Source organism: Tamandua tetradactyla, chromosome 2 (assembly GCF_023851605.1).
Source record: "Tamandua tetradactyla isolate mTamTet1 chromosome 2, mTamTet1.pri, whole genome shotgun sequence".
NCBI classification, from domain to species: domain Eukaryota; kingdom Metazoa; phylum Chordata; class Mammalia; order Pilosa; family Myrmecophagidae; genus Tamandua; species Tamandua tetradactyla.
Window position 1 is genome coordinate 96,400,885 of NC_135328.1, and position 10,077 is coordinate 96,410,961.

Below are 10,077 nucleotides of genomic sequence, written 5' to 3' on the forward strand. Positions count from 1 at the left end.
TTGTCTAATTGCTCTGGCTAGAACCTCCAACACAATGTTGAATAATAGTGGTGATAGTGAACATCCTTGTCTTGTTCCTGATCTTAGGGGGAAAGTTTTCAATTTTTCCCTATTGAGGATGATATTAGCTGTGGGTTTTTCATATATTCCCTTTATCATTTTAAGGAAGTTCCCTTGTATTCCTATTTTTTGAAGTGTTTTCAACAGGAAAGGATGTTGAATCTTGTCAAATGCCTTCTCTGCATCAATTGAGATGATCATGTGATTTTTCTGCTTTGATTTGTTGATGTGGTGTATTACATTAATTGATTTTCTTATGTTGAACCATCCTTGCATACCTGGGATGAATCCTACTTGGTCATGATGTATAATTCTTTTAATGTGTTGTTGGATACGGTTTGCTAGAATTTTATTGAGGATTTTTGCATCTATATTCATTAGAGAGATTGGTCTGTAGTTTTCTTTTTTTGTAATATCTTTGCCTGGTTTTGGTATGAGGGTGATGTTGGCTTCATAGAATGAATTAGGTAGTTGTCCCTCCACTTCGATTATTTTGAAGAGTTTGAGGAGAGTTGGTACTAATTCTTTCTGGAATGTTTGATAGAATTCAGATGTGAAGCCGTCTGGTCCTGGACTTTTCTTTTTAGGGAGCTTTTGAATGACTAATTCAATCTCTTTACTTGTGATTGGTTTGTTGAGGTCATCTATTTCTTCTTGAGTCAAGGTTGGTTGTTCATGTCTTTCCAGGAACCCATCCATTTCATCTAAATTGTTGTATTTATTAGCGTAAAGTTGTTCATAGTATCCTGTTATTACCTCCTTTATTTCTGTGAGGTCAGTAGTTATGTCTCCTCTTCCATTTCTGATCTTATTTATTTGCATCCTCTCTCTTCTTCTTTTTGTCAATCTTGCTAAGGGCCCATCAATCTTATTGATTTTCTCATAGAAACAACTTCTGGTCTTATTGATTTTCTCTATTGTTTTCATGTTTTCAATTTCATTTATTTCTGCTCTAATCTTTGCTATTTCTTTCCTTTTGCTTTCTTTGGGTTAGTTTGCTGTTCTTTCTCCAGTTCTTCCAAGTGGACAGTTAATTCCTGCATTTTTGCCTTTTCTTCTTTTCTGATAAAGGCATTTAGGGCAATAAATTTCCCTTTGCTGCGTCCCATAAGTTTTGATATGTTGTGTTTTCATTTTCATTCGCCTCTAGGTATTTACTAACTTCTCTTGCAATTTGTTCTTTGACCCACTTGTTGTTTAAGAGTGTGTTGTTGAGCCTCCATGTATTTGTGAGTTTTCTGGCATTCCGCCTATTATTGATTTCCAACTTCATTCCTTTATGATCCGAGAAAGTGTTGTGTATGATTTCAATCTTTTTAAATTTGTTAAGACTTGCTTTGTGACCCAGCATATGGTCTATCTTTGAGAATGATCCATGAGCACTTGAAAAAAAGGTGTATCCTGCTGTTGTGGGATGTAATGTCCTATAAATGTCTGTTAAGTCTAGCTCCTTTATAGTAATATTCAGATTCTCTATTTCTTTATTGATCCTCTGTCTAGATGTTCTGTCCATTGATGAGAGTGGTGAATTGAAGTCTCCAACTATTATGGTATATGTGTCTATTTCCCTTTTCAGTGTTTGCAGTGTATTCCTCACGCATTTTGGGGCATTCTGGTTCGGTGCGTAAATATTTATGATTGTTATGTCTTCTTGTTTAATTGTTCCTTTTATTAGTATATAGTGTCCTTCTTTGTCTCTTTTAACTGTTTTACATTTGAAGTCTAATTTGTTGGATGTTAGTATAGCCATTCCTGCTCTTTTCTGGTTGTTATTTGCATGAAACATCTTTTCCCAACCTTTCACTTCCAACCTATATTTATCTTTGGGTCTAAGATGTGTTTCCTGTAGACAGCATATAGAAGGATCCTGTTTTTTAATCCATTCTGCCAGTCTATGTCTTTTGATTGGGGAATTCAGTCCATTAACATTTAGAGTTATTACTGTTTGGATAATATTTTCCTCTACCATTTTGCCTTTTGTATTATATATATCATATCTGACTTTCCTTCTTTCTACACTCTTCTCCATGCCTCTCTCTTCTGTCTTTTTGTATCTGACTCTAGTGCTCCCTTTAGTATTTCTTGCAGAGCTGGTCTCTTGGTCACAAATTCTCTCAGTGACTTTTTGTCTGAGAATGTTTTAATTTCTCACTCATTTTTGAAGGACAATTTTGCTGGATATAGGAGTCTTAGTTGGCAGTATTTCTCTTTTGGTAACTTAAATATATCATCCCACTGTCTTCTAGCTTCCATGGTTTCTGCTGAGAAATCTACACATAGTCTTATTGGGTTTCCCTTGTATGTGATGGATTGCTTCTCTCTCGCTGCTTTCAAGATCCTCTCTTTCTCTTTGACCTCTGACATTCTAACTAGTAAGTGTCTTGGGGAACGCCTATTTGGGTCTAATCTCTTTGGGGTGTGCTGCACTTCTTGGATCTGTAATTTTAGGTCTTTCATAAGAGTTGTGAAATTTTCAGTGATAATTTCTTCCATTAGTGTTTCTCCTCCTTTTCCCTTCTCTTCTCCTCTGGGACACCCACAACACGTATATTTGTGTGGTTCATATTGTCCTTGAGTTCCCTGATACCCTGTTCAAATTTTTCCATTCTTTTCCGGATAGTTTCTGTTTCTTTTTGGAATCCAGATGTTCCATCCTCCAAATCACTAATTCTATCTTCTGTCTCTTTAAATCTATCATTGTAGGTATCCATTGTTTTTTCCATCTTTTCTACTTTATCCTTCACTTCCATAAGCTCTGTGATTTGTTTTTTCAGTTTTTCTATTTCTTCTTTTTGATCAGCCCATGTCTTCTTCATGTCCTCCCTCAATTTATCGATTTCGTTTTTGAAGAGGTTTTCCATTTCTGTTCATATATTCAGCATTAGTTGTTTCAGCTCCTTTATCTCATTTGAACTATTGGTTTGTTCCTTTGACTGGGCCATATTTTCAATTTTCTGAGCATGATCCATTATCTTCTGCTGGCGTCTGGGCATTTAGTCAGATTTCCCTGGGTGTTGGACCGCACAGGTTGAAAGATTTTTCTGTGAAATCTCTGGGTTCTGTTTTTCTTATCCTGCCCAGTAGGTGGCGCTCGTGGCACACGTTTGTCTACGGGTTCCACCAGTGAAAGTTGCTGTGGGTCCTTTAACTCTGGAAAACTCTCGCTGTAGGGGAGGTTCGGCAGCCGAAGCGTCTTGGAAGAGTGCCAGCCAGCCCAGGGTTCTGAACGCGGGGAGGGTCGCCGGCTGCCGCAGCACGTGAGAGCACCCGACCGAATTTCCTAGTCGGCCTGGGGCGCCAAGCCTGGCGGGAGTGCGCCAGCTGTCGCAGCCTGGGAGAGTGCACTGTTCCCAGCCGGACTGGGGAGTCACGTGTTTGGAAGGGACCCCCCGGTCACCGTTCGCAGTCTGGGGATTTCCGACCCAACTCTCTCAGTTGGTTTGGGGGGCCTCACGTGGTGGGGGCGCCAGCCGCCGCGGCCCAAGGGGACCGCCTGCCCAATTCTGCCAGCTGGCCTGGGAAGGAGGAAGGGAGGGACTCCGGCCGCTTGCCATCCCGCCCCGGAAAGCCCGCGCCCCTCGGTGATCTCACCGGAGCTGGTTCTCCCAGACAGTCAGCCGTTCCAGGATGGGGTACGCTGTCCCTTTCATCTCCGTCGTGGCTCCGGGAGCTGTTCTGTATCATCTCCACTCCCCCAGTAGCTGTTCTGGAGGAGGAAAGGTGAGGGTGGCAAGGCTGTCGAGGCCGGTGGTGGAGGCGCCGGTGAAGGCGGAAGAGGGCACGGTGGTGGTTGGAGAGCCGCTGGAGTAGGAGGGGGAAGAGGGGAGAGGAGGGCGGGCGGGCCAGCTGCTGCGGGGCGTGGGCGCCGTGCGGCGGGCCGGCGGACAAAGAGGGGAGAGGAGGGCGGGCGGGCCGGCTGCTGCGGGGCGTGGGCGCCACGCGGCGGGCTGGCTGACCTCTTTCAATAATGTTTTATAATTTTCAAAGTATGTCTTGTACTTCTTTTGTTAAATATATTCATAATTATTTTATTTTTGATGCTATTATAAATGGAATTGTTTTCTCAATTTTACTTTTGGATGGTTCACTGCTAGTATATAGAAATGCAACTAATGCTTGTATATTGATCTTGTATCCTGTACTCTTGTGGTACTTGTTTATTAGTTTTACTGTGTTTTTAGTAGATTCTTTAGAATTTTCTATATATAAGATCATGCCATCTGTGAATAAAGAGAGACTTAATTCCTCCTTCCAATCTGGATGCCTTTTCTTGCTTTAATGTCCTGGCTTGAACCACCAGTACAATGTTGAATGGAATTGGCAAGAATAGACATCGTTCTCTTTTTTCCTGACTTTTGTGGGAAAACTTCCAGACTTTCACCATGGAGTATGATGTTAGCTGTGGGGTTTTTATAGATGCCCATTGTCAGGATGAGGAAGTTCCTTTCTATTTCCAGTTTGTTGAGATCTCTTAATCATCAGATAGTGTTAAATGTCTTTTATTTTCTATAGCAAGAATTGTGTGTTTTCTTCTTTAATCTATTTAAATGGTGTGTTACATTCATTGATTTTTTTTTCAATTAAACTTTTTATTCTGAGATAATCATAGGTTCACAAGCAGTTGTAAGAAATAATATGGAGTTACCATGTACCCTTTACTCAAGTTTCCCCCAATGGTAACATCATTCAAGTCTCAAGTACAATATCACAACCAGCATATTGACATTGATAATGTCATGACAAAGAGCATTTTTATCACTGCAAGGGTCCTTCATGGTGCCCTTTTATTTACTATTCTTACTAATGCTTTAATGGTCCAAACTTGTCAGAGTAAAAATCCCTTCAAGGTTTTTTGAAAATGCATTTTTTATTGAGATATACTCACATATCATATAATCATCCAAAGTGTATAATCAATGGTTCATAGTATCATCAGAGAGCTGTGCATTCATTACCACAGTCAATTTTTGAATATTTTCATTACAGCAAAAAAAATATAAGAATAAAAATAAAAATGAAAAAAACACCCAAAACATCCCATGCTCCCTTGACCCCCTATTATTTATTTATCTTTTGTCCTTATTTTTTCACTAATCTCTCCTGTACTCTGGCTAAACAGAATGTCAGCCACAAGGTTTTCACAATCACCCGGTCACAGTGTAAGAGTTGTATAGTTAGAGTTATGCGAACATCTTCAAGAATCATGGTTACTGGAATATAGTTCATCAGTTTCAGGTATTTCCTTCTAGCTATTCTAAACCACTCAAAACTAAAACAAATATCTATATAATGCATAAGAATAACTTCCAGAATGATCTCTTGATTCTATTTGAAATCGCTAAGCCTCAATGAAAGTAATGTTTCATTTTCTTCCCCTTTTTGGTCCAGAAGTCTTTCTCAATCCCACGATGCCAGGTCAAGGCTCATCTCTGGGAGTCACATCCCATGTAGGGGGGAGAACAGTGAGTTTAACAGCTGAGTTAGCTTTAAGGGAGAGGCCACTTCTGAGCAACAAAAGAGGTTCTTTTGGGGTGACTTTTGACATAATTCTTAATAGCTTTTCCTTTACAAGAATACGTTTCATAGGGCAAGACCCAAGATTGAAGGCCCAGCCTATTAAATTGATAAATGTTTAATTTAATTTTAAATTGATAAAATTTCAGCATTTGTAACAGTTGCTGTGTGGGGTAATGTTGACTTTCAGAGCTGCAGAACTCTAGCCCTGAGTTTCAGTTGTCACACAGACACCCTAAGTTCCAGGGACTGACCAGGTTATACCCAAGGAACCTAGCATCACAGAATTTAGAAATAACCATTACAACCAGGAACAGATGTGCCTGCTATAAAGGCTTACAGTCTAGGAACCTTTGCAATCAGCCGTCAACTGATAACCTATGCTTTGGGGTTCAATTCTCAGAATGTGCACATTACAGTTAGTTCATATTAATGAGGCATTATACTGTCTGTCTTTTTGTTTCTGCCTTATTTCACCCCACATACTGTCCTCAAGGTCCATTCACCTAGTTGCATATCTCAAAACTTCATTGCTTCTTGCATCTACTCAATATTCCATTGTTTGTATACACCACAGCTCACCCTTCCATTCATCAGTCAATGTACCCTTGGGTCACCTCCATCCATTGCAAATTTTGAATACTGCATGCCATAAACACCAATGTCAATTCATGTCCCTGCTTTCAGTTCTTCAAAGTGGTGATGGAGTTGCAGAATATACAGCAATTCTATACTTAGAATCCTGTGGAAACACCACACTACCCTCCAGATGGGCTGTACCATTCTGCCTCCCTACCAACAGTGGATGGGGAAGAGTATGTCCCTTTCTCCACATTTTTATTCCAGCACTAGAATCTTTCTGTTTATTTTTTAAACAGTTTTATTCACACACCATACCATTCATCCTAAGTAAGCAATCAATGGTTCCTGGCATAATCACATAGTTACGCATTCACCACCACAATCAATATGAGGTCATTTCCATTTCTTCCAGAGAGAAGGAGGAGGAAAAATAAAGAAAGGAAAAGAAGAATAAAAAATAATTAAAATATAATACTAATAAAAATAAAATAAATTGAAAAGGAGAAACCACAACACCAAGAATTTCATATCCTTCCCTTATATCCCCTTCTTACTCACATTTAGCTTTGGTATATTGCCTTTGTTACATTTGCTGGAAGCATATTACTATGTTGCTGTTAACTATAGACTCTAGTTTGCATTGATTGTATTTTTTACATACAGCATCCCATTTTTAGCACCTTGCAATGAAGACATTCATTTTAAAAGAATGGAACACTTCACAAATTTGCATGTCATCCCTGCATAGCGGCCATGTTAATCATCTCCATATCATTCCAATTTTAGTATATGTGCTACTGAAGAAAGCAGCATTAATTGATTTTTGGTTATTAAACTAACCTTACATTGCTGGGATAAATCCCACTTGGTCAAAGTGTACCCTCCTTTTTAAATATTGATAGATTTGTTTTTCTAGTACCTTGTTGAGGATTTTTGCATCTATATTCATAAAAGATACTGGTCTGCAGATTTCTTTTTGGTGCAGTTTGTCTATAGAACAAATTGGTAAGTGTTGTAAGACACATTTTTTATTTGACAGAGGTGTGAAGAGACATCCAAGGAAACAAGCAGACTAAACACACACCCCTAATTTCACTCCTTTCTGAAACCCCAGAAGATACTCAAAAAAGTATAAAGTGACAAGGCAAGAAAAAAAAAACAAACAAAAGAAAAAGCAACTGCACACAAATTTGGAATTTGGCAAGGAAAGAGCTGGTAAATGATGTAGCAGGCCTGAGAGAACTGAACCTTAATTGGGCTTTGAGGGAAGATATATTTAATAGCACAGATTATACAAAAGGCTCAAGAAATAGCTGCATTAGCTATCCTGAAATGTGAGTGTTGGCAGGCTAAAATATGGAAAATTGGTCAAAAGTCTATGTAAGAGACTTTAAATCCCAAGTCCCTCTTTTCTACTCCATTTAGCTGGGTGATTGTCCCTCTCACAAGCCCATTCAGGAAGAAGGCTAAAGGTTTATATTCTAGAGAGAATAAAACAGAAGATCTCTGAACTAGGGGTAGGGGTGGAAAGACATGAGACCCACTTAAGAGTGGATGAATCACGCTGAAAACAGGGAAATCGAATGGACATATAACACTCAATACTGAGCCTCCCAGCTTCTCTCCCCTAATAGGATTCCAGAATGGTGATCTCCAGTCTTCTTTCCTGTAGGAAAGATCTGAAAGAGTTTTTTTCTGGGAGTCTGAAAAGCCCCAGAGGAAAGATGTGGCAGGGATTTCCCCAATGCAATGGTCCAGTCAGGTCATCTGTGGTGAAACACAGAGTCCACAAGCATTACCTAAGCTTATACAATTCCAGAGAGCTTGTATTCTCTCACTCTCATATGAGGAAATAAAGATTATAAAACTTCTGAAGAAATACTCCAACATGAAAGATAGACACTAACCGAACAACTAAATAAAGGCAATTTGGCACAAACAGGGACTGCGAAATGAGAAGAAAATTTAAAAACCTTGTTCTTAATAACAACAGAAATAGAAAGCATTGGAAACACAAAAAGAGGACAGAATGCTATGGAAAAGAAATGTCCTGAGTCCAAAAAAAATTTTTTTTACAATTAATACATCATAGTCAAAATGAAAAACTCAATTGAAACCCTGAAAATATGAAGAAATAAAAAGAAATAGAAAAGCGTGCATGGGTGGTTCAGTGGTGGAATGCTTGCCTTTCAGGCAGGAGACCCAGGTCCGATTTCTGGACCATGCAACCCCCACAAAAAAATATGAAAAAGAAATAGAAAAGAAAGCCCAGGAAAGTTAGAGGACTAGTACAGGAGGTCCAATATCAGAATATTTGCAGAGCTAAAAAGAGAAAGAGGACACAGATGAAAGAATATCACCAAAGTCACTACTAAAGCACATTTTCCAGGACTTAAAAATGGAATTTCCAGCTTAAAGGGGCTCACTGATGATCTAGTACAGTGAGTAAAAGCAGATAAATAACTGTGAACAGTAAAAGCACTGGATACAAATAATACATCCTCAAGTCTTCCAGATTAGAAAATAAATTAGGAATCAATATAGTTTTGAATTTCTTAACAACAGTGCAGCAAAACAGAGGACAATGGGGAAGTACCTTCAAAATTTTAAAAGAAAATTATTTCCAACCTAGAATTTTATACCCAACTAAACATTAATCAAGTATCAGGATAGAATAAAAATATTTTCAGACTTGCAGTTTCTTAAATAATTTATCTTTAATAAAGGAAGAACTTTGTGCTGGTTTAAAAGGATGCATGCCCCCTAGAAAATCCATGTTTTAATCAAAATCCCATTTCATAAAGGTAGAATAATCCCTGTGCAATACTGTATGCTTGAAATTGTAATCAGATCATCTCCCTGGATGATGTCATTTAGTCAAGAGTGGTTGTTAAACTGGATTAGGTGATGACATGTCTCCACACATTTTGGTGGGTCTTGATTGGTTTACTGGAGTCCTATAAAAGAGATGTGTTGGAGAATGAGAGATTCAGAGAGAGCAGAGAATGCTGCAGCACCATGAAGCAGAGAGTCCACCAGCCAGCGACCTTTGGAAATAAAGAAGGAAAATGCCTCCCAGGGAGCTTCATGAAGCCAGAAGCCAGGAGAGAAAACTAGCAGATGACAGCGTGTTCACCATGTGCCCTTCCAGCCAAGAGAGAAGCCCTGACTGTGTTCACCAGGTGCCTTCTCACTTGAGAGAGAAACCCTGAACTTCATTGGCCTTCTTGAACCAAGGTATCTTTCCCTCAATGGATGCCTTAGATTGGACATTTCTATAGACTTGTTTTAATTGGGACATTTTCTCAGCCTTGGAACTGTAAAACTAGCAACGCATAAAAAAATTCTCCCTTTAAAAAGCCATTCCGTTTCTGGTATATTGTATTCCGGCAGCTAGCAAACTAGAACAAACTTTTTTCAAGAAACTCCTGGAAGATGAACTTCACCAAAATAAGAAAATAAAATGAATAGTGAAAACATGGGGCACAGGAAACAGAAAAATCTACACAGGTAAGAGATAAAGAGAATAATCTGGATTATTTTGAAAGATTTCAGTAGAAGAGTTCTAAAGTAATTGTGGGGCAGCAAGTTCGCTAGGAGCATGTTAAAGGATCCAGGACAAGAAAAATAAAGTAATATAATGTCTCATATGTATCAATGAATTGAGAGCATGTTAAGAAAGTTGGCAGTAAGTCTGAGATTAAAATGCTGATACATATATTCAAAACTATACAAAAGAATTATTAACTCTAGGTAAAGCAAAAAGTTGTACAGGAAAAACAACAACAAAAACCCATCATAGTCTCTGATTTGTGAATATCATTTGCATAGTCATAATAAAGTACACACTGAATATTGACTCAAACTGTGATGTGACTTTATTGAGAGGATAGAGGAAGAAAAAGAATGTGAGAAAAATTG

At 38.7% G+C, this 10,077-nt stretch overlaps 1 non-coding gene across 1 annotated transcript; it reads right to left on the minus strand.

The window, feature by feature from the left end:
* Positions 1 to 6,859: 6,859 nt before the first annotated feature.
* On the minus strand, positions 6,860 to 6,966 carry LOC143675294 (U6 spliceosomal RNA). The gene has a single exon (XR_013171531.1). It is a non-coding gene; the product is annotated as a U6 spliceosomal RNA (small nuclear RNA).
* Positions 6,967 to 10,077: the final 3,111 nt, after the last annotated feature.